The sequence below is a fragment of the Cygnus olor genome, chromosome 10 (genome assembly GCF_009769625.2).
Source record: "Cygnus olor isolate bCygOlo1 chromosome 10, bCygOlo1.pri.v2, whole genome shotgun sequence".
In the NCBI taxonomy this organism is placed as follows: Eukaryota; Metazoa; Chordata; class Aves; order Anseriformes; family Anatidae; genus Cygnus; species Cygnus olor.
In genome coordinates this window covers 16858130-16885933 of record NC_049178.1, presented here as the reverse complement: position 1 = coordinate 16885933, position 27804 = coordinate 16858130, and the positions used below count along the sequence as shown (strand labels likewise).

Genomic DNA, 27804 nt, shown 5'->3' with positions numbered 1-27804 from the left:
AACCAACTCAGCTGCCCTGAATGAAATGATTTCATTGTATATTCACAAGGAACTCTTACATGGATTTCTCATTTTTCTTACCGAGTTCAGAAATTTAATAACCAATATAGATATCATAAAAAGCTGACAATTGGTTTATGGTCAACAATAGCACTTCCTTTGAGCAAAGAGGAACTCGGAGGCTTAGGAAATGATTCCTCAGGGTGCCACACACTTGTGTACCCCAGGTGTAGGCTGCTAGAGCTGGCTGGGATCACTGCCCTTGGTCCAAGGACCTTGTGCTTCTGCACAGCATGATTCAAGCAGCCCCAGAGTTGTTTTTTGCCAGGTTGCTCCCCTGCCTATTTCACCTGGATCTCAAGCTGTGAATGCTCCAGTCCTCCCAGAAATGTTTTTGGTGCCTGCTGCAGAGCCAAAGCTGCTGGGGAAAAATCAGGTTTGAGGGTTCTTGGAGGCATCGGTTGGGTTTTCAGGGTCAGCTGCAGTGTTTTGTGGTGAGACTAATGTATCTCCTTCTCTATTTCAATTTGGATAGAAACACAGGACAAACTGGATTTTAAGCTCAGAGGAAAACGGGGGTGTAATTCCACATTTTTATACCAAGAAGTTAGCAACCCTATTACACCAAGGCATTGGTTCTCCTTTAAAATCACTTGATGGGTAGGCATTAACTAGAGTCTGAAGTTCTCTAAGAATGGCCTAGTATTGTCTGTAGCTCCTATTCATCTTGGTTTTACCATCTTGGTTTTACCAGTATTAGGAACCAGAGTTAACACCTCTGAGATGAATGGGAGCCTTTGCATGCTGCATTGGTTTTCACTTGATTCATATCCAATAGCTTTTTTGAGTACTACCTATGGTGAGAGAATGTTTATCTTTTTTTTTTAAACAAACATTAAGATGCTTTGGTGATTTGTGGGATGGCAAACCATGTTGTACTGCAGCTGACAATCACCATTATCTCCCTCATCACTGGCACCTACAGGCACCTGGGTATCAAGAAGAGCCATGGATACTTTAGAAAGAAATTCTACGCAGCTGGAGGAGCTAAGAAAAGAAATCCTGCAAGGCATCAGCATGAAATGCTGCACGGACAGCAACAGCAGGAAGGCAAAGCTTTGGAAAGCACACTGCTGGAAGAATTAGAGGGAACTTCAGGTAAGCAGCGTGTGGCAAAGATTTTGCAGCACAGATTTTATTGAGAAGAGTCATTTACTGAGCAGAAGTGAGATAATACGAAGAAGAGCTTGTGCAATACCCAAAACTGGGTAAGGAAAAAGATTGACAACTGTGTGGTGAAAGTGAGAGGGAGAGAATTGTGTCGGTGTGTGAGGGAAAGAAGAGCAGCAATCAATATTAAGATCTGCCCCCAGTTTGTTGGGAAAGGTCATGGGATATACAGGAAAGCATAAACAAGGTGATGGAAGCACGGGAGAGCTGATGCAAAGCCCCCAGGAGTCAGAGGCAATCTCTCTTCTTCCTTGCCAGGTATGAGGGACTCTGCAGGGAGCTCCCAGCCTAGCAGCCAGACAGCTCAGGTGCTAAATATGGGACAGAAATTAAATAATAATTCAATTACAAAAAAATCCCTGCTTGTCCCAGGACCCCTAGAGGTAGTTTCTGTGGGACAGTTGAAACACAAGTCACTCTGAAGCAGTTTTACTGAGGTCCACAGCAAGAAAGTTGCTTTATTATTCATTTCCTTTCCCTGCCTTGTCAGCTCCGAGCCCCTAGAGCTGAGGACGGCTGCAGGGTAGGAGTGGGCTGAACAGCCCAGCAGAACATGTCCTGCTCCTCCAGCCATTGCCTTGAGGGCCTCAGACCGGTGCTGAGCTGCCCGACCCCATTTCCCAGCTGTGCTGGTGTTGGAGGCAGGAACTTTTGGGCAAAAGTTACTAAAAATATCATCCTGCATGCAGTCCCTGAAGCAGATGTGAGGAGTGGCCAAGTCAGTAGGAAATCTCACTTCTTTGTGTGATTTTATGTCCTATTTCTCATCCCCAGCCCTCCAAAGAGTGATGGATAAGCATTCAAAACATGGAAAAACCTGAAACAGGGGAGCACTCCTATCACTAATGAAGATGCATCATCACTGGGCTTGGTTCAAAGACCATTAAAACTTCTGAGTGGTTCCAGTGGGAATGAGAACAACCCTTTTCCTGGAGAAATAGAGTCATATATTAAGTCTTAATTGGGAAGAGTCTCCACAAGGATTTTTCCTCTGAGGAGAAGGAGCTTTTGTGGATATAATTGTTTTGGAGGGAGTAATTATTCCATGGGCATTTCCCAGGGTGAATGATGGCTTTTTTGTCTATTTTCCTGAGAGTAGAAGAGCTGTAGCTGTTTTTATGGACCGATGGCATTACCTAGCAAGCCAGGGACAGGCTGCTGTTTCAACATATATGCACAGCAGTAGGAACAAGTTTTGTATGGTTTAGTTGAATATTTCTCTATTATTCTTTACCCTGGAGCATGACACAGTTTGCAGCAATTGATTGACTTAGCTGGACAGTGAGATAAAAAATTACAAATAAGACTGGCTGGGAGCTGTTCCTCTGTTGTGATTAGAAGTAAAACAGCCACAGCCAGAGCCGTGTTTTGCCCAGAGTCAGATCAACAGACCACAGATTTTTTATTTTTTTAAATATGTTAATTTTTGCACAGTTTCAGGAGGGCTGCTGATCATCATCCCAAAAAACCCTTCATGTGATGGAGTGTGTGTGTCACTGTGAGCTGCAGAATAATCACTTCTTCCTCCTGGTTGGGAAGGCATGGCAGGGTGATGATACACTGGAGGGAGAGGCTGGCTAAGATTGGAAAGAAAAAGGGACATAAATCTGGGACGGGGCAGAAGGAACAAGGCAAAACATAACAGAGGGGAAGGTAGATCCCTGAAAAGAGAGCTGTCATTGGCGAATAGCTCAGTGTTCTTGCTGCTGTTTCGAGCAGTGTGAGCAAAATCCTAAGGGCTGCTCGCCACCTCTTGCTGGGGTGAGCTACCATTGAGAGATTGCATGAATAGGGAATGAGCCCAGTCTGATGGTCATTTAGCATAATCCAGCCCTCCTGGAAGAGATATTGCACAGTGCGGAGGAGGAGAAAGACACTTGAAATGAGATAGCTTAAAACCATTTTGTAACTAATTTGCAGCAAAGTTTTCTTTCATCATTTCCCTCTTTTCCGCCCCGGCCTCCCTGTTTGTCTTATCAAATCTTGGCAGAGATATCTGCACGGAATAGGGAGCTGCTGTTGAGAAACTGTGTTTCCAGCGGTGTAATAAAGCAGTCTTACTGCAATGAATTTTAAAGGCTGTTTTTGCTGCCTCAAGAAATGCTGATTTATGACTTGAATGAGTCATGCTTTTTGCAATTAGCAGGACACTGTCTAGAAGTTATAGGCCATCTTAGGCAGAAATAGATATCGCACTTTTTTTTTTTTTTTCCCCAGTTAACTTTCATTCAAACAGCAAGTTAAATACTCTCCAGGAATAACGAAGCTTTGACAGTAAGGCTAGGAAACTTTCTTTAGATTTTGCTTTGGAGTTGATAATGTTATCAAGTATGGCTCCCCAGAGGAAAAAAAAAAAAAAAAAGATTGGCTTGAATGCCACACAATTCATTAAGCAAACTAGTTTTCATCTGAAGGCACTAAAACCTGTTACATTTCTTTTAATAAAACACTTATTTTTTCTTTAATAAAAATGCTTAGCAAAAATAGAATTTCAATAATGAATCTGATAACATATTCAAGCAGATATCAATTAAAATTTTCATTATAAGAGAGCTTTTCTTGAATTTTTTACGAGCTGTTGAATTTTTAATCATTTTTAAAAAAACCACTTTTTTGGGGGGAAAATAACTTTGAAAAGTTTAGACAAGAGTTATGTATAAAACACAAAGTAAACCTGTTTATCAGATTTTTGTAACCGAGAGGACATGCACAAGGTTAAGGTTACAAGTCTTTTTACTAACAGTCCTCAAAATGTGGAAGGAACACTTATATCTTCTACCTCATCCAATTTTGATCAAGGCTCTGCTCTTGCTATAGGAGAGTTCTCCTGAGTTTGCTATTAAAACACTTCTGTTAATGCCTGGTGCTTGCACTACTAGGATATACTTCTGGAACTGAAGAAAGATGTAGAGTGAAATACTAAGCAATGAAGAGGATGTTTGCCTCAAATGTAACATTTGGAGAATGATGAGTATGGAGGAAGGAGGTCACCAGTGTTAGCCTAATGCAAGCACTAAGTCATTTGTACTCCATCTTAGTGTCAATTATTGCAGACACATAAAAAAAAGAATATGCTTTTGGAAGTTATGGAATGGAAATACTGCCCATTGTAGTGTTTGAAAAAAACACATTATCCTTTGCTTTCCTGTATGAAGCCATGGCTATATATAATCATTCATAGTTATTATAATAGCATTTCTCCTCGCCATGTCCTGATTAGATAAAGTACCTCTTGGTTTACTATTAATGCACATTGCCTCAATGAATAACTTCATAAGGTAAGAATAAACGAAAGCCCAGCGTTAAACTAGTAACTGCATTCAAAAAGCATTTGGTTTATCAGACTCCTGCTGTGTCTGTTATGTGCAGATTTTGATGTAGCCAAATGTAGTAATGTAAAATGTGGAACATGCAAGCCTTAATGATGGCTTTGGCTCAGTATTCACCATATTTACAGCAGCAAAAAATCACATTTTAAAAGCAAAATATGACCTCAGGAAATATAAGGTTTATATTCCTGCCAATTCCTCTTGTAGTTTCCCAGGGAGGTGTTAAACCCATTATCAGTCATCATAGACAAAATCAGCACTTCCACCTTTCAATACTGTTTGATTGAACGTACATAGTGAATGACAGGCTTGAAGCAAAAAATGGGTACTTTGCACTTCTGTCCACATGTACACGGAGCCCATTGGGATGAAAGGCTCAGCCTAAACTCCCCATATTATTACTTGTTCAGGATTGCTCAATAAAGCTGATTTTCCTTTGCTTTGAAAGCCCCTGTAATTGTAGCTTCTACTCTTTCCTTCCTAGGTCTACAGTGCATACAGAAAAAGACAAATTGTGATGTTGAAAAGTGATGACTTCCTAAACTTTCCAACAATTTTGTGACAGAAATAATGCAAGGAAATGTCAGAATCATTTATGGCTAGATTGGCTAGATTAGCTAGATATGGAGTGGTGTCTGTCAGCATTTCTTGTTTATGCGGATTTTATTATCTTGCCATTTTCTAGTTGCATTGGTTGGAAAACTTGATCCAGGGTATATATCATCTTTGTATTTTGTAGAAATAGGACGTTATGTACTAGATGACGTTCTACTCTCCACTGCCAGAAAGACTAAATTGCTACATTTTATTTCTAAATGCTCTAATCAGAGATTTATTTGAAATAAAACTACCGGAGTTCTGGTTTGTCAACAGAAGCCGTAGTTCAAACAAAGGCACATAAATGTAATAGTAGCACGGGTATCTGAGGAAATCACCCCAAAGCCTCCTTGGACACCAATGCCTATTATTCTAACGCCAGTGGTATTTCCCAAAGCAGTGCTGCAATGCTCTGATATTACTTCACGTGCAGGTATGTTATTCACACATCCATGCCAATCATGATACTGCTGTTAGTGGTGTGCAACTGCAGTGCCAGCTGAGCTAATGAACTGTTAGGGAGGGTCAGTGGCCTTCAACCCCAGTGCAGGAATACCAACCTTTTGCTGCCTGGGGCATGTGCAGCACTGGGACAGGTAAATAAGTCTGGGGATGAATGAAGCTGGACAGCAGCTGGCATAAAATTCTGGCAGGGACACAATGCCCTGAAGCTCACATGTGGGATTTGCAGCAGACTTCAGCCAGGCTGAGCAATGAGCGTTAATGTTAAAGTGCTTTCCTGAGAGAAATGAAAGCCTGGTGGAAGTGTTGGTTGATAACACCACTCCCTCGCTCTTTGAGGCAGGCAAGAAACATCCTGTTACCACCTGACACGCAGATACATTGAAGTGCACTTTCACTTGTACTTTAAAGACTCTGTAAGCCAGAGGGGTACAAAGAAGTCCTAGCATCAGAGAATTAAGCCTTGAGGCACAAAGGCCAGATCTGTACTTGAAAAGGCTCCTTTGTGTTGCTGTGCTGGCAAACCCTCCTGCAAGGGATGAAGCATAGGTAAGGCCACACAGAGGAGGAAGAGAGTTTTTAAATAGGTACACCCAGCTTTGTACACCAGGACTTATGTGGATAATACAGAGCGTTCACAAAAGATGTGCTCATGGAATGATCTTGCCGTGCAGGCAAAAATTTCTGCGTGGCTGAGAGGAGGCAGGTACAGGCAGAGAGAGCTCTGGCCTGCCTTGGGAGCTGGGCCGAGGCCTTGCTGCCATGTGTGGAGGTGCACCAAAGGACCTTCTCAACAGCGACCTGTGGCAGTGCCATCTGCTCTGATGACCTCCAATGGTCCTCTGTGGGGTTGGTGTTTGTTCTTTCATTTCTGTATTCCGAATGGTTCTCCTTCAATCCCTTCCTACCAGGTGAGGTTCAAAGCCATTCTGCTGACTAAGAGCCAGCAATCTTGTCTGGTGTTAGTCTGTGTAACCACATGGTTGTGTCTCCTTTTTCTGCTCACACAGCTGGCATACCAGACAGTTCTTCAGTGCAGAAGCTGTCTCGGAGAGTAGGTTTCCTGAGGAAAGCGAGGTGACTAAGGATATTTCCTTTTGACTATCCGTGCAAGTTCCCGTCTGCTTTTCAGACCTACGATTCAGCAGAAACAAAGGATAAACCACGCTGGTGACAAACAAGCCAGAGTGTGCGGCTGCTCATTTTATGCAGAGCTCAGAGCTTTTGGTTATGTGCCTGCAGAGTCAACATATTTTAAAAATGGTAATTTCTGGGACCAATCTAAAAGGCTAATTGTTGCTGTTACTGATCTGCTCTAAAAGCCATGATTAAATCAGAGAGAACAGTCACAATTCCTGCCAGCTGTGGGAAACTTAGTGGCTGCCTTGTCCCAATTACAGGTTTTTTTTTTGTAGTGTGCACACTGTATTAGCATAGCTGCAGCTCCCTTCAAACAACAAGTAATCACGAGGAACATTTAATGGCAGGCTACGGACCCTGTCTTTCTTCCCTTTTCTGTATAGCATTAGGAGTGAGACATTCTGGTGCCCCTAAAACATTTTTTTTTCCAGTTTAATAACATGGCTGGAAAAAAGACAGACAAGGTTCATGTTTATGTATTCACTCTATTTATTCCTTTTTCCAAAAAGAAGTAGGTGTCCCAGGGTTTGGATGGCAGTTTCCATTTGTGGATCTCAGGTGGCATCTCTCTCTTCTTTCACAGGGAGGGCAGGTAGGACAGAGGGGTGTGAGACAACTTGCCCAAAACCACAGAGACTTTAAGGGGAAGAAACTAGACTGCTCCTTTTCCATCACTTGTCTGGACAGCCAATGACTCAAGAAACTGTCTTCAAAAATCAGTTGGCCCACCCTCCCAGTAGCCCAGGCTCTCTGTTAGAAAGCTGTTCACAGACAACACTGTTTTTATGGTCAAAACAGTCTTCTAGGAACAACATTGCAGTAACGCTGTCCCTGTCCAGCCAGTCATATTCTTCCTGGGACTTGATCCAAAGCCCACCAAAGTCAATCAGGACCTCCCACTGACTTTATAATGGCTTAAGCTCTGTTTAGTTGGAGTTACTAATCTGATTTCCACAGCCAGTGCTACTGTCTGTGAAGCCCCAGTGCTGACACAAAATCTCATTTGCTGCCTGCAGTAGCATTGTTATGGTTCCTGCTGGTCTCAGCTCTCTCTGAAGCAAATATGTTCCTATAGCTGAAGGCACAGAAACTTGGACAGAAGTCTTGTAAGGTAAGCTAATTTGGGCCTTGTCCATTGTGAATGGAAGACCTCCAAGAACAACTCATGATATCAGCAAAAATCAACCATGTAATTCAATAAACTGGCACTCTTCTGCTCAGTGCTGTTCCATTGGTTCAGGGCAGGTTCCTCTGCACTGGCAAAGGTCATTTCTAGTAAGACATATGATTTCAAGTCAGTAGAGACTGTTAAGAAATTCTTCCAAAACAAGAGCCATTGCTAAACACGTTTGTTATCAATTTATTGAACAGAGAGAACTGAACTGTTTCTTAATATTTGATATGTGATAGTGATACCTAACAGCCTGGTGAGGATATTGCACCAGCGCACAGGTGGACACAGCTTTTTCCCCCACAGACTTTACAAGATTACTCTCATGTGTGCTGGAGGCCAAGGGTGTATGACAAGTTGATGAGTTTCTGAAATTAATTCCTGGCTTAGACACAGATTTATCTTCTGGTCTGACTGAGAGTATTTTAGTTTTCATCTTCCTCCTTTAGCCTACAATTACTCTCAGGAACTCTTAGGAATCACTCCCGTTTATGCCCCCAGATGCACAACCCTATGGCTCACTAGTTAGTGTTTTCTAACTTAAAATTCCCTTCCTGCAAACATTTAAGATAGGCAATTGATTGTTTCAGAGTTCATGGACAGTGAAAACACTTAGGGACCCAGCAGAACTGAAAATAAATTAGAGACCTAGGGAAATACTAAATAATTGTTTGATTCAACTACAATGTCCACCAAGATGTGGAAAGGAGTGCACCGGTATTTATTTCTTGCTCTCCAGACCAGCTGCACAGAACAACAGCAGTTAGCAGAGCAGTTACCTGTAGGTAACCCTTAGCGTACATTAGGGAACCTTGAAAATGAAAAGGTCTTTATGACTGTAAATCAATATAATTCACAAAAAAGGGTATCATGTCCATAGCAAAAATGCCCATTGAGCTGTGCAGTGTTCTTTACGTTACTGTTGAAGTTACCTTGTGTTTCAAGATTTCCTAAGTTTCTTTTAATTGCCAAGAAACTGGAAATGAAACAGCAGCTATAAATCCTGTAAATCCAAAAGTGCCAGGTGTATAACAGCAAGTAGTTTATCAGCTTCCATTTATCTGAAATTTCTTAAAACTTGTCAGATACAATGATGATCATTGCTGACTTCCTACTAAACAGGTCAATAGGGGCTTCTGTCTCTGATTCAGATACCAGATGAGTTGTCTATGAAACATCCATTAGGACACAGACCTCAGGTGCAAAAAAAGACAACAAACAATTGCAGAGACTTTCTAAAGGAAAAGTAATTTAAGCCATGATCACCTGCTTTCTCAGAAATAACTGGTAAAATCGGTGATATGATTTCTAGTGATGGCTTGCCTGTTTTGTGTCAGGAAGATGCAGCCTCGCAACATCTGATTAAATGTTTCTAACCCTGTAGCACTGTGCTAACAGATAACAGTTTTAGCAAGAAATGTTGTGCCATCCATTTTGAGGGTGGGAGCGAAACATCTGCCCTGACCTCTGCCTGGAATGGTGCTGGGAATGATGCCAAGCGTGGTGTGGAAAGGAAATTTTATCTGGAGGAAATGTGAATGTGGTGCCATGCAGAAGGTAATGGGTGGTCCTCAAGAGTAGTTGTACTATGTGCTGCAGACCCAGGAGGTTCCGAGTAGAGTGGGACAAGCTAACACCGTGCTTACAAGCAGAGTTTGTCTGGTAAGTCATCTATTATGCTGTTAAAATGTGATAATTAGAATCCATGCATTACCAAGGGGGAAAAAAAAAAAGGAAAGAAAGAGAAGAAAAAGACAATAATTAAATACCAGACACAAAGGGAAGTGAATTCTCCAGGACCATTTTGTGCAGAGAGAGGTATTTGAGGGTTTCAGCAAAGTCTTTATGAAAACCCCTGCTCCTACAATGAATCTTTCCAACTCTCTGGAAAATAATCTAATTATAGTTAACACTATTATGTTCTTTTGTGCTTTGAATAGAGCTGTGGGTAATATTATGATTACTCCAAAGCAAATAGCTATGTGGTTCAATCTGACATTTCCTATTGATAAAAACATAAACATTTTATTAAAAACAATGGGTAAGAGAAATTATTCATTTGCTAGGTAACATAACAAAAGAGAGGAAAATGCCATTGTTTTCTCAGCAACAGGAGAAATATGCTCTGCCAGACTCTGTTCTATAAATACATTTAATAAAAACATCGTATTCCTCTTTTCATGCACTCTAAGGGAAAACAGGTGAAACTTAACTTTCTCTTTCTTGAAATCTTCCCATATAACTCCCAAAATAAATGAGTATCTTAAGAGTAAGACATTCACTTGAAGGCTTATAACCGCACCTGAAAAAGAAAGATTAAGTATGAAAGAATGGTATAAAGCCTGAAAATGTGCATTTAAATCTTCCAGTTCAATCTCCGACAGACAGACCTCATTTTTATTTTTAATTTTTTGTTTAATAAACTTCCAACTGGAAGCCAATGAAATTGGGAATGTATTGGCTTTACTTCACTTCTGGTGTAATTAGTCACACGTTGTTGGATACTGACGTTAGATGGCAAAATACCCTTCATCAGCCTCTGTACAGAAATGAAAATGCAATTGAAATTCACTGCTGTCCCTGAAGCTGATTTCATTGAATCTGATTTATTTTCATAGTAATCTTGTTGCTAAATGCAGTTAGACCATGGAGGTTACCTGATGTTAGTGCAACGCACGTTCACGTAGGCATGACTGCATGGTCAGGTTTTATGGTAGGTTGAGTCACAAACCAACACCTCTGGCATTTAGGAGATAGGTGTCAGGAAACTGGGCTAGGGGTGGTTCAGGAGCTGGTGGTATGGGAGGCTCTTAGCAATCCCCTTTCTCCCCATTGGATAGAGAGGAGAGCATTTGGGGGTTGGAGGGTGGCCTCTGCAGCCCTTGCTGGCCTAAAGCTCTGCAGGCAATGCAGACACCACATGTCAGCCTTGTGCATGGCTCATGAGCTGCTCATTGTGGATGTGCCCTCCATGGTCCATCTCTGCGTCTTTTTGAATTGCAATCCTGCCTACTCTTGCCTGGCCAACCAACTCCACTCGCACCACAAGGCTCTGCAAAGGAGCATCTTGGGTGCGGTTGCACAGATCCCAGGCTCATGCACTGCACGTCGAATAGAGTAAAACCAGGCTTTGCTGAAACCGCATTAGATTGGAAACGAGCCTGTCTGCTATTTGACTAGATGACTGACACACTATATCTCCCCCCGAGAAGGCAAATATTTTTTTCTGTCAAAATGCCTGTAATACAATCCATTCTCACTCCTTCCTTGGTGTAGAAGCAGTAGCTTCTATGATTTTAATCAGTGCTGGATTTTGTGCTCCCACTAGTATTAGAAATCCAAGAACATACAACTCTGTACTCTGGAGACCACTGGAGCTATTCTTTTTTAAGGTCACAGCAAATGTAATAATGCCAACAGCTCATAGCTCTCTTCATTAGGCTGTGTGACTTTCCAACGTGTCAGTCACTCAGTGGAGGATGTTTACTTACTTTCTTTAACAGAGTGACTATTTTTTTTTTATTGATAACCTTATTTAAAGTCTCCTTTATGGGACAGATGGGACTGACCCAGCTGCTGCTGGGAATTTGGTGATGCAGAGCACAGAGGCAGCAGAGGGATTTCAGTACCCTGAGGAAGCATCAGGAGTATTCAGATGTCTCCAAAGGCAGCCAGGTACCCAGGGCACCATGCGCACCCCCCCCCCAGACCTCCCTCCCACCGCAGGGCTTGGCGCTGGGTGGGTGATAATTGAATAGGTGAAGTTTGCACTTGGAAATGTCTTCTGTCTATGCAGGTCAGATGTATAATGAGCCTCTGTCGCACACCGGGAGTCGCTGAAACTTTGAAAAGGAGGTTATGGTCTGCTGCAAACCCTGCCATGGTATTGGGGTTAACTGGGCACCTGACACTGCAACACTGGGCAGCCTGGATTCTGTCAGCAAGCTTAAATCACCATTCACTCTGTCCTATCTTGCAACAGAGAAATCTTTGGAAGTGAAAATGCAAAGCCACAGCTGCAGTTGGCTGAGCAGCACGGCGCTCAGGCCCCATGTTTGGCTCCCCACGGCTGTCTCTCGCTTGCTGGATGGAGGCTCAGGATCTCCCCAGGGGCAAGGCAGAGCTTCAGGGGGTGTTAGCAACAAGTCAAACAGAGATGAGCAGGACCCTGTGAGCCGGGGGTGAGGATGGACAATGAGTATTGTTGGTCCAGGCTCCATCTTCTTCCAAGCTGCTCCTCATTTGGCTGCCTTCTCCAGCCCAAAGGGCCATTCCTGTGGAAACCCCCCTTCCCTTCTGCTGGCTGGGAGCAGAGGGCCCACAGCCATGCTCCAGCTGGGGTTTCCTGGTTCCCTGCCTATCTCCCGGGCGCCTTTGTATGCTGTGATTTACATTAGGGTTTTCGGTGTTATTTAATCAGAAATTTGGGCTCGGGTGGTTGTTTGGGGTTTCTTTGCTCTTGTTTTCTTAGCATTAGTGACTGGCTCCTGGGAGCTCGCTGCAGACAGCCGTGCTGACAGCACTGGGCTTTGGTGTGGTGCTGGTGCTCCGTGCACAAATTGAAAACTGGGATGAGGATAAGGCTTGGCTTACGCTCCTCGTGGGGCTGCATGTGCAGGGTAAGAAGGTAAAGAATTATACGGTAAGAAGGCAAAAAGAGTGGTCCCCTGCCTGGGAAGCCAGGCTGGGGCTGTAAGGGGCTGAGGGGCATCAGTGCACTGGAACTGTTGGCACAGGGAGGACTGGATGAAGCATGCCAGAAGGTGCTGGGCTCCTACACTAAGTGTGCTCCTCTGGAAAATGGTCTAGGAAAAAATGTGCATGTTTTATATTGTCAGAAGCGAGCTCAGAATGTACTGAGCTGTCTGAACTTGGTGGCGAACAAAGCGAAGGAGAGGGGGCAGGCAGGTGGGCAATAAAATGCTTGCTGTGCTTTGAAACATGTGGCCACTGCTCCCGAGTGGCACAGGGTCACGCTCGGTGCCAGCGGGCTCTGCGCAGCAGCCCAGCTTGCAGGAGAGCAGTGCCTGCTTTTTGGGGAATGAGCAGGTGGGAAAAGGCTTCTTCAGGAGCAGGGGCTGGTTCTCATCCTGGGACAGCAGAAGATGCTCGTTCACTCAGGCGGATAACAAAAGGAGAGGCATGTTGTGTAGATCCACTCTGCAGAGCTCTGCTTAACACAACAGCACTGGTGGGCACGGGGCCGGCATGGCGGCTGCTCCGCTGTCGCATCTATTGTCTGACAAGAGTGGCAGGCAGCCACACAGCAGCTGGGCAAGCAAGGAGAAAAGCAATTTTCTGAATGCCTTCTGCTGAGTGGATGCAGGGCTACAATACAGCACAAGCACTCCATCTACCTGAAGTGGAGACCCAGTGCTGCCAATGCATTAGCCTTAATGCCCCTGGAAGTTTTAATTCAGATAAGCAACCATGTTTCTGGCTGTATATGTGAAGTGTCTCTTTGTGGTGGAAATCTTTTTTTTGGGAGATTATGTCTGTAGATGCCAGAAGGTACTTGGCAATAAGTGTCTTCTGCGTTTGGCTCCCTGTGCTGTCTCCTTAATCCATTTGCTGCCTGGAGATGGTCTTCAGCTGCAAAATTCAGGCTTACATCTTTGCTGTCCTAAAGCTGTCAATTCCAGAAGTTTAGGTTTATCTGATCAGTATTTCCTCCTTGGGAATTTGGTTTGGGACTAGCTCTTCATAAATTAAATAGTTTAATACATTTTTTATTATTTTTTTAAGGTTTTTGCAGCAAAGGCCCATCAGGGAATACTGAGATAATCATTTTGAAGAAAATCCCAAGAAACCTGGCTGCACCTCTCCAAATAGGCCACCCACCAGGCAGCATCCCTGAAAATTGTATGGGGTACCTCTGGGATACTCTCCAGATTATTTATGGTGTTATAATTCAATTAAGTGGTGGCAGGGGATCAGTGAGGGTGGCTGTGGGATCCTCATGTGCTAGATATTTCTGGAACCTATCGAGGAAGAAATGAGAGTATTTAGGACTGAGTAATTACAAGGGTTAGGATTTAACAGGGAATTCAAACTGCAATCTGTGGATATTAGACTAGCAGAGTAACTTTGTATGGGGGCATAGTAATGAAAGCACTCATCAAACAGGTAGTTATGATGCAGCTTACAATATATTGGTAAATAATCTCTGGAAAAGGAGCAGATCTGCTTAGACTGTTTTATGACCACCTCTAAATTATGGAGAAAGATGCTCTAAAATGTGAATCTATATTATAAACAGCAGGGTTTTAGGTTAGTAGAACACAAATAGGTTATGGGGTAAAACCAGATGGATTCTTTTCTGCAACAGACTGAGAGCAGATCTTCCTTCAGTTATTTAAAGGGAATGGGCAAAAAATGTATAGGTAAAAGTATAAAGCATGCTTTAATGTAAAGGGCTGAAATGCTAGCAAAGTCCTTTCCCAGGGAAGGAGTGTTCACTCTCAGGATCAGAATTATCCTGCTGAAGGTGCGGATGAAACACAACTGAGCTGAAAAGTGAGCAGAACATTGCTTCAGTTCAGCTACAACGGGATAACACTTGTACTGCTAGGGCTGTGCTCTCCCACACTGGCTGAGTTTAGGACACCTCCTTCAGAGGAGGTCTTTGCCTGGTCTTTCAAGCTTTCAGGTAATAACATACATTCTTCATGTTTCAGTAATAACATACATGTTTCAGTAGTAACATACATTCCTCATTTACTTGAAACATGAGGTTTCACTAAGCAGGGCTTCCTAGCTGGTTTATCGGACCTCTGCCTGCATTTTCTGTGTCTCTCATAAGCAATCAAATAACTGCAGCTCATTAAAAAGTTGCTGTCTTGTCCTCACCTCTGCAGTTCCAAATGAATAGGAGTGGTCTCCATCTGTTAATCCACTTGGTGAGAAGAGAGGGACAGCTTCGATGGCATTCCCTTATGTGGCTGCAGAGGATGCTGTCACTCACCTTGTCAGGCGCTCCTGAGTTTCATCACAATTCATCAAACCCCCAGGTTGCTCAGTCAGCTCCAGAGCAGACTGTGTGTTTTCAGCCTGAATTATGTACAGGTAGGTGAGCAAAGCCTTATTCCCAGAGGCATGCGGGAAGCCCTGTTACATGCTCGGCTGCCAAGGGTGTGCTGCTCCTCTGAGCCAGTGATGCCCACAGTGCCCCTGCCACGGGTGGCAAGGAGGGCTCCATGCTAACCCTCACCTGCCTGTATTTGCCCTTTCTGTGAGTCCTCCCTGACAGATTCACTCAAAATTCAGGGACTGGCAACATCTATTGCCTGTTTAAATTCAAGGATACTGCTTTGATAAATGGGCGAATGAAATCCTGGAAGCGGGGGGATGCCTTACCATCCTACGAGCAGTCTGCAGTCATGCTATCTGTTATTGTCTGGATGAGAAATCCACATTTCTAGGCCCTGCTAACCATCAGTAGTGAACTGCAAATCTAATTTATCTCTTGTAAAGCCATAAACAGACCTGCTGTGGAAGGGAAAGCGGTATTTAGCAGTTCAAGTCCTGCACTGAGATGCAGCTAGTTTGGGTTCAGTTCCTGCCTCTGTTGCGAGGGTCTGACAGCCAGGGCAGGGTTCAGGGCCAGTGCACAAACCCCATGGGTGGGATTGCAGAAATATTTAGGCTACTTCACTCCACTGTGGTGCTCACTTAGGTGCCCTAGGTGGCCACCCTCTCACTCTCCTACTGGGAAGTTAAGACAGAAAATCAATGGGGTCATGAAAAGGAAATAAACAAAAGAGAGCCAAACTGTTCAGCCTAGGGAGAAAGGGACCTCAAGGCTCATTTCTCTGTTCCTGGGAAATTTTTATGTTTTTCCAGAAAATACAGGGAAATTTCAAGGATTCCTGTAAAGACACCAAGTCAGCATCCCGTGCAGTGGTCTGTATTCTCCTTCATTCCTCATTGCACAACAGCTCAGCTTCAGTAGGAAGATGGGGGCCAACAGCAGCACCTCTAGACAGTGGCCGTACATTCAACCCCCTCGTGATGGGGCAACCATGGGATGCGGTTCCTGGGGGAGAAAACTAACCATGACAGAGCTTCAGCTCAAGGCAGCCCCATTTCCCATTCCTCAGACTAGGCAGCAGCTCACCCCAGCCCAGTGTGCTCCTGAGATGGGATGAGTCCTGGGTACTTCTGAAATGTGGTGTTTCCAACCGGACACTTTGGTTGAACACTGGAGGGTGTTGACATAGTCTAGACTTGTCTCAGCAAGGGAAGAGCCCCAAATATAGGGCCTGGGCTAAGAAAATAACCCTTACTTTTAAAGGAAGCAGCCAGATCACCCAAGTCATTCCTGGAAACTGCAGAGCTCATAAACAATGACAAAACTGAATGGCAATTTATGAAGAGACCTTGTGAGTTATCGAGGATCCCTAAAATGGAAAGCTGCGCTGTATTAGTGGCATAATAAAACAGCTTTATAAGAAACTATCCATGAACTAGCTGTTCTCTGGACAATCAAATCATCCCACTGTCTACTCTGACTGCTTTTGTCAGGCTGGAGTACTTCACACGCAAGTAAATAAATATAATGAAAAAATAACCCTGACACGCTCATTTGTCTACACTGTCACCAGTGATCTGTATTTTTGAGGATATCCTGAGATGAATGGCTGCAAGAAGACCCTGATCTTGTTTTCAAAAACACAGTCTGTCCTTTTAAGCAAGATGATAGATTTATCTGAAGGCCAAGTGTCCCTCAAATATTAATTCCTGTTTGTTTTTAGGAACAACATGTGCTGTTTCTGGCTACTTCATGGAGTCTCTTTGATAGAGAAAATATATGCAGATTTAAGGCTACACAGTGCCATTGCATGTATGCAGAGATGTGTGCACATGCACATTTCCACACACATACATGTTCTGGTCCCTATTGCACTGTCACAGCACAGGCAGCCTTGGGTAGCATGTAAACAGCTGTAAGTGCCTATAGGCAGCCATAGGTAACCTTCCACACTTCAAATATGCACCAAAAGACGTCACTCCTGCTTCACATTTCCTCTCATTGACTGTCTCTGGTCAGTATTAATCACTAGGCAATTATGTTCTTTAAGATAAATCACCACAAATTTCTCTTCAGTAAACAGACAAACAGCTTTTCTTGGTAAAGATTGATTTAGTTGCCCTGCAATTTCCTGTTTAATTAAGCAGGATCAGTCTGACAAGTGCAGGTTTTTAAGCACTTTGTTTCTAGCTTTTTTTCCTTCTCCTAGGAATGTACCAACAATGGACTTATTTTTCATGGCATTGAGAGGTTAGCTGGGTTAATACCAGTCACTTTGCCCTTGGGCATCAATAATATCAACGACATCAGATAATCTCAGATAAAGGGACTGCCAGAGAGATTCCACGCTGTCCTTTGCAGCCCTCAGCTTGTACAAAGAGTGTCAGACCATCCTGAACCAGAAGATGTGTTTTGCCTAGATGTGGGACATCTTTGCTCTCGTTTCTTCTGAGCTGCAGTGAGCCCTGCTCAAGGGGACAGAAACTTTGTTGAATGAAATCACAAATCTGCATGTGGGGCGCATACACAAAGGGCTGTGTTTTCTTCGGGGTGGTAAAAGGTCTCCTGAGCTGGGGCAAGAGCCGAGAAATCCATGGACACAAAGCTAAGGAGTGTCCTCAGATGGGTTTTGGCTTAAAACAAATATATCCCCAGGCAAAGCACCAAATTGAAGGTCCCGGCCCTCCTTTTCTCTGGAAGAAGGCTGAGAGGCCCATGGCCATTGGGTATAAAATTGTGAAAGCAGGAGGTGCTGGCCAAGAGAAGGACCAGCCAAATTCACAAGCCACATGTCCAGAGGTTTTCTATGCATGTCAAGAGAGTGCTGGTTGAAACGGGCCTGACCCATGGGGCATTTCTTATCTTAAATGTTTCCAGAAGCCCATCAGGCCCTCAGAGCACGTGCTGTAGCAGCAGTGCTGCCCTCCCCGTGCCCACAGCTGTGCTAAAAAGGAGGTGTGCCCTGCAACATAGATTATTGCCTTATCTCAAAACAGTCATCAAGATGAAGTTAAATGGCCTGGGAAAACAGTAGACTGTCACATTTTTATTGGCTTTCAGATAAATGTTCCCTGACATCGAAACCATCTGCAGATTCGCTCCTGCCACTCCTTTTATTCCTGCCTTTGTTTAAACAATTTATTGAAATGAGAAATCCAAAGGATCGTTTATCTCCTTTCAACCTCTCTCCTTTGTATCCACCTGGGAATATCACAGACCGCCCTACAAAAAATTAGCAGTCACCCTTCCATTATACTTAGTACCATTAGTGTCCCCACAAGACGAAGCTGTCAAGTTCCTGCTGCTTGTTCTCAAAACCAGTAACAAGAGCAGGGATTTTTCTGGAAGAGATTTTCTTAAATTTTCACTTTGGGGTTTTAATATGGCACTACGGAGCTGTTGTGACCTGAGCTAACCCTGTGCCATGTTGAACGCTGCTTATCTTTTGTTATTAGTTCTGTTCCATAGGAAACAGTTTTAAATGTCCTACGGATTCAGATTAATCCCATTCGACATTTGGGCTGTGCTTGTAAGGTATATCAAAATAATTCCTACTGTACATATGTACATGGAATAAAGAGTGTTTTCTTGGGGTTTGGCAGAAACTTGTGGCAAAACTTCTTGCAGAGACCTGAATGCTCTCTCCCCACTGCCTTTTGCCCCTTTGCCATGCAGAGGCAAAAAATCAAAGTGCATGTGAATGTTCTGCAGAGACGTGCTCTCGCATGCTATGGCAGTAACAGGTGTAGGATGTGTAGTATCAGTGCTGACTGGCACATCTATGGCATCACTGCCATTCAGGTACAGCTCTGGTCTTCAAAACTTTATAGCTCCACCAGCTTGCAGTGCCATCTCCTCACTTTCTTCAAGGACCACAGGTTGACCAACACAGGATTACACTTAATTTGTGTTGGACAAATGGTGCCAGTGTGTCGGGGAGGCTGGTAATCTTTTGCAGGGAGGTGGTGCCAACCTCCCTGTGGTGGTATGGTAACATCGTCCCTGGCACAGTGGGACATGGAGGATGTCTGACCACAGAGTAATGCTGCCAGAAGTGACTCTCATCTTCCCAAGAGCTCAATCTGTCTGCATGAAAGCAAAGGTGAGGAGGTGACACAGCAGGAGCTATCAGCCCGAGCAGGAATTGAGCAGGCTGTGGAGAGCTGGCCTTCAACGCCAAGGCAGCTGGAGCTGAAAGAGAGCATCACCTGTCTCTGTGAGGCTTTCCTTGCTGCTTAGCCTGCTGAAACATCTTCTCCCTCAGGCTAAGTGGTTCATGGCTCTCGGCTCATTGCTGTTACAAGACATTTATGTTTCATGGCAGATGGCCTACTGCACAACTTGTTCCTTTTTTTTTTTTTTTTTAAAAAAAAAAAAAAAACATACAAAACAGCTAAGGTAGATCAGCCAGTAGCAGTTCAGTCTTGGGCAGCTCTGGGTTGAGACTTCAGTATTATCCCACCTTTCTTTAAAGAAGAAAAAAAAAAAAAAAGGGAGGGGAGGGGGAGATTATGTTCATATGCATGAGTTTTGTCAGGCTTTATAGAATATCTGGCTCATATTTTTTTAAAGGCCAAAATTTGATGTCACAAGCAACTTTTGAAAACCTAGATTTTTCATTAAAATTCAAAATAATGAGTGAAAATATCCACAAGGCACTACAATCCTTTCTAACTGAATGCATACAAATGCACTGACTTTAAGCTACACCGCATGGAATTTGACCTTGGCACAAAGGATGGCATTTCTCCACCTGCTTTCTGACCTGTACCTTTTCATGCAATTCGTAGATTTAATTTACAATGTATTTCCATATACAGAGGAAAAGTGCTACAACTTTATCTGTCCATGGAGTCCCAGCAGTGTCAGCTTACCAGATGTTCCTTACTCATTTAAGCAGTGCATTGAGCTTTGCTCAGTACAATAATTTTAAAATGTAAAGAGTATGGGGACACATAATGAAGAGTTAAAGGTAGTGGCTATAAGGGTAAAATGTTGCAGAAGAAGATCTATTGCAGTGTGTCCAGCTGCATTACCATAACTGTGGGTATTAATCGCAGTGCAAAATCCTTATAGGTCACTCTGAGCTGTAAATTATATTTTGATTTCTTTTCTCAAGGCCAGCAACCTGATCAATAACCTTCATTTAAAAATAGGACCTCACTGCAGGCGAAGTCTTTATTTTGACTCAAAGCCCAGTGATCACCAGATCGGTTTTGCTCGAACAGTGATTGTAACTGGCTCTGTGGTGAGAAGAAGGCTTGCCACTCATTGCACCAACCTATACAAGGCTGGTGAGAGCCACTGCTTCTTGCTGCATGTGAGGGAAGGTGTGAAGGTCAGTTTTTGTAGCCATACACTCTCCTACCTCTAACAACGGACCTGAGTGTCTGGGGACAGAGTCCTTTGTGTAGCTTTCTGATTTTCAGTCCTTTTCTGTCCAGCCCTTGCTCCCTGAAGCAGTCTGGTGTGGGCCAGGCAACACCCTTGGAGCGGGTATGTGCAGTGCAATCTATAGAATCTCTGAAAAGGGCTCTGGTGAGTGCCATGTGTTGGAACAGAGATTTAGGGAATTGTACTACTTACAGGTTGAGGAGCAATCACCGATGAGCGTTCATTTAGCCCCCTTCCTCAGCAGAAAGGCTGGAGGTGTCCCTACCCTTTGTAGCAGCAGAGCAGAGCAGCACAACAACCATGCAGGGACCTCACCTTGAAGGCATCACCATCAGCTTTACTTCCATGTCCAAAAATAATACGGAGAGAAGGTTTTGCCTCCAGTGGAATAGCTCACAGTGTGACCCAGGACCTGCCAATGGACATGAAGGGGTTGAGGGATATCAATGACAGCTCCTGAAGGGTGACCTGAGCATGCTGAATGATGCTTGTGACACTCCAAGGTGTGCACCCTATGCTGAGTAGGCATGGCTAGGCTCTACTTCACTTCAAAACAGACTGTATGGACACAGGCCAGAGTTGGGCAAAGAATGGAAGGAGAGTTTTCAAAGGCAAGAGCATTGACAATCCCTGGACAACCTCCTTGAAATAGAACAAGCTTAGTGGAAAGAAAAAAAAATAATAGTTATGTTTTCACCCAGTTCACAATAAATAAATAAATAAATAAAATCAGCTTTTTCATCTGTTGAAAGACAAACCCCAAGTCCGTGTTTCCTACAGAAATTGAAATCTGAGCACTCCACATAGCTACCTGAGTATTTATCTCTTAAGAAATGTTGGAACTCTCCGTTGGGATATGAATTTATTACACTTTAAAATATGTTCTTCTCCCCTCCAATAATTTACTGAAGTAGTACAAAATTCTCAATCGTCTTATTCAAGTTTGCAGTAAATTATTTTTCTATATATTTACAGCAAGGTCAATTTTTTCTCCCTGAATTTTCTTGCATATAATTCATTTGAATGGAGTGGATTCTATGTCAGCTTTAATCTTCTAAATGCATCTTATGTCCAAATTATAAATCCTGGAAAGGAGTGACCTATAACGAATTCTTAACCACAACTATATTGCTGAACAAATATACTTCTCTAATATGCAAACTGTTAAATGTTTTCTTATCATACTAAAAGTGTGAATTAAATTATAATATTATGAAAAAGTAGCAGTTTGCAGTAATTCCAAATGTGGCAAATCTTCAGTAGTGCATAAAATTATTCAGTGAACTGTGGAAAACATCAGAGCAATTCTAGCCTTAAAGCTTTTCTTCCAACAACCAAAAAGTGCCAAAAACAAGCAAGCATAGCTAAGCATTTCATCTTGGAAGCAGCTTATTGAATTAATAAGACAAGTCAATTAATGTAATGCTCTGTTGCTTCAGGATAAAACATGAAAAAGAAAAATATGGAGCTGTTTACTGTAGTGAGATCAAGCAACCATGAAGTCTATAATGCTAAAGTTGCTCATTTCTCTAAATCCTAAGGAAATCATCAGCATAGCCATTGTATATACTCTCTTTATTTGTAAGTCATCTGTGAGATGTAGATCTTCATCTGTCCATACACTGGTTTTAATATCAATTTATTCCTGTTATGAGTGTTTTTTTCTTCTATACTGCATAAACTTTAAGATGAATAGTCAATATAATTCACATTGCTGGATGTTGGGCTATGCTTGATGAGTTTACACGTGTATCAGTCAGAGCATCTTGATGCTAACATGCAAGGAAAGTTACCGCTGAGGCGAGCAAGGTATTTTGGGTGGGTTTTACACTTCCAAACTCAGTTTAGCCTTTGCATTTTAGAGCAGAGAAGAAATTTGAGAGCTGCAGGTAGAAACCTTCTGTATTTCAGCAGAGCAGTCTGCGTTTCAATCATGGCAAGGTTCCGATAAATTGAAAGTTAAGGTTGGTAATCTTTGCTTTCAGGTCAGTTCAATTTTCATTTAACTTAATGTTAGGCTTGTATGTGCTCAGAAATCCTGATTCTAGGTGCCTGTGAAAAAGTGTCTGAGAAGGATGGAGTCAATCAGTGATGAGCAAATGGTTTTCCTATGTAATAGACAGTATCTTCCCCAAATCCTCATTATGCAGACTTTGGTTTTGAGTTCCTAAGTGATAATAATCCTGATCAATAACTTTACTTGTTGTGAACTCACGTTTTTCAGTTCTTATGCCCCAAACCACTGTCTTTGATTGCAAGGCATTAATTAGATCAGTTTAAATAGGGCTGCTGCGGGTTAATGAGGAATATAGCAAGCAACAGTCTCTTGGTAGAGTTGAGTGCTTCAATTATTCAGGCATAAGATGACTTTCATGCCTTACAGCAATATATGGAGAACAAGTCTCCCACAGCTACTCTGTTCAAATTATTTTGGGAGCACAAGGGCAGCAGCAGAAAGGTGTAAACGGAAAGCAGAAGCTCACTGACCAGGTCTACACCTGCTTTGTGTAGTTTGGGTGGCTTTTGGGACTCCTTTGCAGGTCTCAAGGCTGTAAATAATGGTATATCTACAGGAGGTGCTTCAAGGTGGTGTTAGTGTAGTGTCCAGGTAGATGTGTGGAGTATAAGGGGAGGACCACAGGGACTAGAAATGTATGACAAATATGTACTAAGCTGTTTTTAAAGTTTTGGTCTGCTCTTCCTTATTTTACCCCTACGTCTTGAACAGCACTGACTGTAAGAAATTCTGTCATCTTTATTTTTCTATGTAGCTTTATTGCATGATGGAGAAAGGGATGTATTGTGATCCCATCATAAGCATTTTTGTAGGTTCTTGTTACAGACACCGTTGAGATATTATTATTGAGAAGAGATGACGTGGCAGATTTGAGAGCTTTTGAGGACTGTCTTTAACTCAAAGGTCTCGTAGATCATATATAATGAGCAGTCACAACAGCCACAATACAAATAATTATTGAGGAAAAAAGACATTTTTAATTCAAGGCGGGTGGCTATAAAGCAACATTGCGAATTGTGGGTCTAATCCACTTTTGAGGGAAACAGGTGTACTTTGGCAGAAAACAGTCTTCAGCCCTTACCACAGAGTTCTCTCGAGTGAATACAGTAACTTTCAGTCTGGAGAATCTTTCTAGGGAGTGGATAATCTATGTATGTAACTAACTTTGACTTTGCTCGTCTCCATCTTTCACCTAACCTTTCTACGCATTGGTGAAATTTTGCTGTACCCTCAGTTGAAGTGAGCAACTAAAGGATAAAGAGTAGCATTAAATATTAAACTACCTAATGCGTATTTTAATTTGTAAAATATACGAATGCCTGGAATAGAAATTCAGAGTTTTCTGTTTCATTCGGTGTTGTCCAGGGGTAGCACTGGCTGGAAGATGATACTTGGAGGAGCATTGCAAAGCAGAAACTGTGGTGTAAATTCACACAACAAATACAAGAAGAAAATGGCAGGTTTGGGCCTACTATTTTGAAATCTCCATTGAATTATTCTCAAATCAGAGAATTAGAAAAGGATTGAAGAGCTGTAAACAAATTCAAAGTTGTCCAACTGAAAAAGATGGGATTTAAAAAAGGTGTTTCAGTTATGAGGGTAGGCTGGAATACTGTTTTATAATCCCATGGTAAAGCAAGTCATGAGATTAGTTTTGCTGAACAACACCAATGGGATCTTAGCATCTGTCTTGTTTTCTATGTCAAGTAAAAGAATAGGCTTTTGTGCAAGAAGAATATAATTTTTGCTGCCTAGGACAAAGGCAGGATGGAAGCGGGCTGAAAAAGAGATAGGCTATAAAAATATTTAGAAATCAGCCGCTGAGGGAGTAGAAAAGCTTACAGAAAATGTGAAATTTTTGTAATGATCATATCTCAGCACAGCTGGGCAGAAAAGGACAGTGTTGGTGTGTAGCACTTTTAGGGCTTCAAGTACTAGAGTACTCTCCTCACCCCCACCTCCTTTTCTAAATCTTCTCTTATGCCAACTCAAGAAAAAGAGGTGTAACTGCATACCAATTAGGGTAACTGGTTATCCACCTTTTTGCTATCAAGTCACTGTTCGGTGCTGTATTGATCCCATCAGTTCTTAGAAGTCAAGTTCAGAAAAAAATGAAGGAAAATGAAAGAAGCGGTCATTGAAGCTGCCTCTTGAAGGCACACATCAAACTATGATGCTATTTTTGTTGCACTAGCAGGTGCTACTTAGTTTATGTACCTTTGAGAGCCTGGTGGCCAAGCTGAATGGGGAAAAATAGCCAAGCTGCTTAAGGAAAAACACTGCAGCCTGTTCATTCCTCTTGAGCAGATTTGAAGACATAGCCTACCAAACTCTACTGAAAAATCAGGAAATTGTAACAAGGTTGTACGCCTCCCTCTGGAGGAAAGCTTTATTTATAGACTCTTGTACTGTGTTGGAAAGTCATAAGTGCAATTATCACACATGTATCAGTCAAATTCAGGCTAGGCTTCAAGGGAGATACAAACCTGCTTACAGTGGATACAGTGCAGCCCCTTTTGTAGCAGGCACTCAGTGCTAAATGTTAGACTTGCCACTGCCAGAATTAAAGGAAAGCTGGAGGGTGCCTGGAGGTAGAACTGAGAGGTAGCACCGAGAGGTAGCACCGTCTCTATGATAGGTCTCCTTCCCTGCTTACACTCATTACAAAGGCTTTAATGGGTCTCAAGGTGACTGATCAGTTACTCCTCCAGAAGCAAAGCTAATGGAAGATTTGACTAAGGGCTTGAATTCACTGGGAGTCAAGTGTATTTTGTCTTTAAGGATTTTTAGCTGATCTTCAGCATTAATTCAGTATTGAGGTTCTTTAGGTTGGAGAGTGCTTTGAAGGTTCAAGCTTTGTCTCAAAGACACTTTCAGGAAAGATTTTTTTTTTTTTTTTTTTTTTTTTTGATGCAGAGGAAGGGCACAGAGTCTGTAGGCTTCAACCTGTAACATTTCCTAAGCGTGGATCTGCTTTACATCAGTGTGTGAGATAGTAATAGGGCGTTGGGGACTTGGTACCAGATTTTTAAAAACTCTGGAGTCTTTACTTGCGATACCATGTTATCTCTACAAATCTGGCTAGCAGAGTCTTTCAGAAAGAAAATGTAATTGAAAGAGCAACAGGGAAAAAAAGCCCAGACAAAAACTAGCAACTCTGTGCTTGAATCCTAAATGCTGCATTTAATAGCAACTTCGGCTGTTTCTCATTCTCTATCTCAAGTCCAAGAAAAGCGTGATCAAATCAACAGCGACACATTTTCCTGTTGCAGAGGCATGAACTGATGGCAATGCCACAATTATCAGTGTGCCAAGTTCTCTATACATGACTGTAGAAGATGCAACAAAGAGGATGGGCTCAGTGAAGGTGAGGAGCTGATGATTAGGTCCTCTGCTGTGAATCAAGTACTAGCAGCAGCTGCTTCATGCACAGGAGGGCAGAACTGAGATGGATCCTGTTGTCTTGTGTGTGCAGCACAGTACAGGGAGCCACTGGCATGGCAGCAGCAGCGAGGTTGGGCTTTTGCATTCCAAAGTACAGAGGAAAAAGGAAAAGAAAGGTCACATAAATCACTGCTGTTTGGGGGAACAGCTCCCTGAATTGGGTCTTGACAGCAAAGCTGCTTTTCTTTAGTTTGTGGGGTAGTACGAGTGAAAAAGAACTAATAGAGATGGATGAAAATAATTAAGTGGTGTGAGAGAGAGGGGATGAGATGAAATGAAAATGAAATGAAATAGTAAATGAAGAGGAATGGCAGGTGGGAGGAAGAAATTGCACATTCACCTCAGCAATATTTTAGGTCATAGGTAGTTTGCTTCAAATTTAGGTGGGCCTCCAACTCTCAATTCTAACTGAATCAAGGACAGCCATCTGACAAAGAAAGCAGATGAGAAATGATTAGAAGCAGGTCAATAACCTGATGCTCAAACATGTCTATTTTTAATCATCATACAAATTCAACCACATTGCTCATTGGTGGGAAAACAAAAATAAACTGACAATGAATGTTGGAGGAAAAGATGCCTCTGTACTTTTCTGAGTTTCATTCTAGATTTAGGGGTACTTGTCAAGCAACTATATATATATATATATATATATATATATATGTATATATTTAGAGATCTGCCAAGTGTTCCCAGAGATGAATATGTCAAAAATAAATACATTATTTCCATGACTTAGTTTCTGTGTGCAGCATCCTCTTCCACAGTGGTGGTGCTCACATTTTTCTGTTGCGTGTGTTATTTGTGCTTCTTGTTGGCTGGTTCAGGCACTCTCATCAGCTTTTGTTCAGGAGCCATAAAAATCAAACCAGGGTGGGACTGTGTCACTGTCCCTGTGGGAGCAGATGTTGGAGCAGATCTAGTGGTGGTCTTTCATGCATGAGTGGTTCGCAAATCTCAGCTGAAGGAAGTCACCTTCAAGCTATGTGGCTTGAAGTGCTAGCATTTGCACACGATTGTCCACACTTGACTGCAGGCACCCTAATTCTGCTCCCTGTGACCCAAGCTGAAAGCCAGGGCCTGCTGCCAGTGAAGTTTCACTGATGTGAACTTTAGGTGAACTGTCTGTGATGCTCGCCCAGAATCTGGTAATCCTCAATTCTACTGCTGGAGTATTTTAGTGTAAACTCGGGCAGGTCTCAAGTCTTGTGAGTCTCGGTTCCCTACCTGCAAAGCAGAGGATTCAGTTTCTTTTCCTTAGAGCAGCGAAGTTGTATAAAGTATAAATAGCTGCAGAGTTAAGTGTTTTGACTGTGTGAGTATTTTGGAGAGGACACCATAAATATGTGTCAGGCCTATGATCTGAATTCAAACCAGTGAACTAGAAAAAGTGTTGACAGCCTTAAACCAACTGCCCTTTACACACATCCCCTTCTGTCTACCTGAAAGATTATTTGGGGAATGTATTTCTATTTCTCTCTGACAAAAAAAAAAAAAAAGTAAAATACCAAGCAAAGAAGCAAGACCCATTTCTTTGTCAGGCAGGCTCTAAAACCTGCTTGCTGGGATGTGACTGAGTTAGTGAAATAAGAGACGCTCATATTAGGACATAATATTCATCCTGTCACTAAAAGAGAAACAAAGACTGCCACCTACAGATGAAATGGATATGCTTTCCAAACCAAGGTAGGTTTCTTTCTTCCACAGCTCCTCTATCATTTATAATTATATTTGACCATACAGTGAATGGGAAAAGTACTGCTTTCCTCCGACAAAGTGACCATGAGTAATGCAATACTGGTGGCGAGTGAGGAGAGTTTGGAACAGAGCTAATCAGTTTAGAATAGGGAAATACACAAGCAATACACAGCTGAAAATATCTGCACACTATGTTAATGGTTGATCAGCAGGTCTAATAGGAGTATCACTCATCAGAAACCGCATCAGTCACCTTCAGTATTTTTTTCACAGGCATCTCTGTGTAATACCA

General features: G+C 42.6%; 2 long non-coding RNA genes across 2 annotated transcripts; both read left to right on the top strand.

Moving 5' to 3' along the window:
* The first annotated feature begins 1004 nt into the window (after positions 1-1004).
* LOC121075429 lies at positions 1005-3655 on the top strand. Its single transcript, XR_005822962.1, has 2 exons — positions 1005-1158; positions 2005-3655. It is a non-coding gene; the product is annotated as an uncharacterized LOC121075429 (long non-coding RNA).
* Positions 3656-9578: 5923 nt separating this feature from the next.
* Positions 9579-12562, top strand: LOC121075561. The gene is made up of 3 exons (XR_005823023.1): positions 9579-9591; positions 11488-11604; positions 11726-12562. It is a non-coding gene; the product is annotated as an uncharacterized LOC121075561 (long non-coding RNA).
* Positions 12563-27804: the final 15242 nt, after the last annotated feature.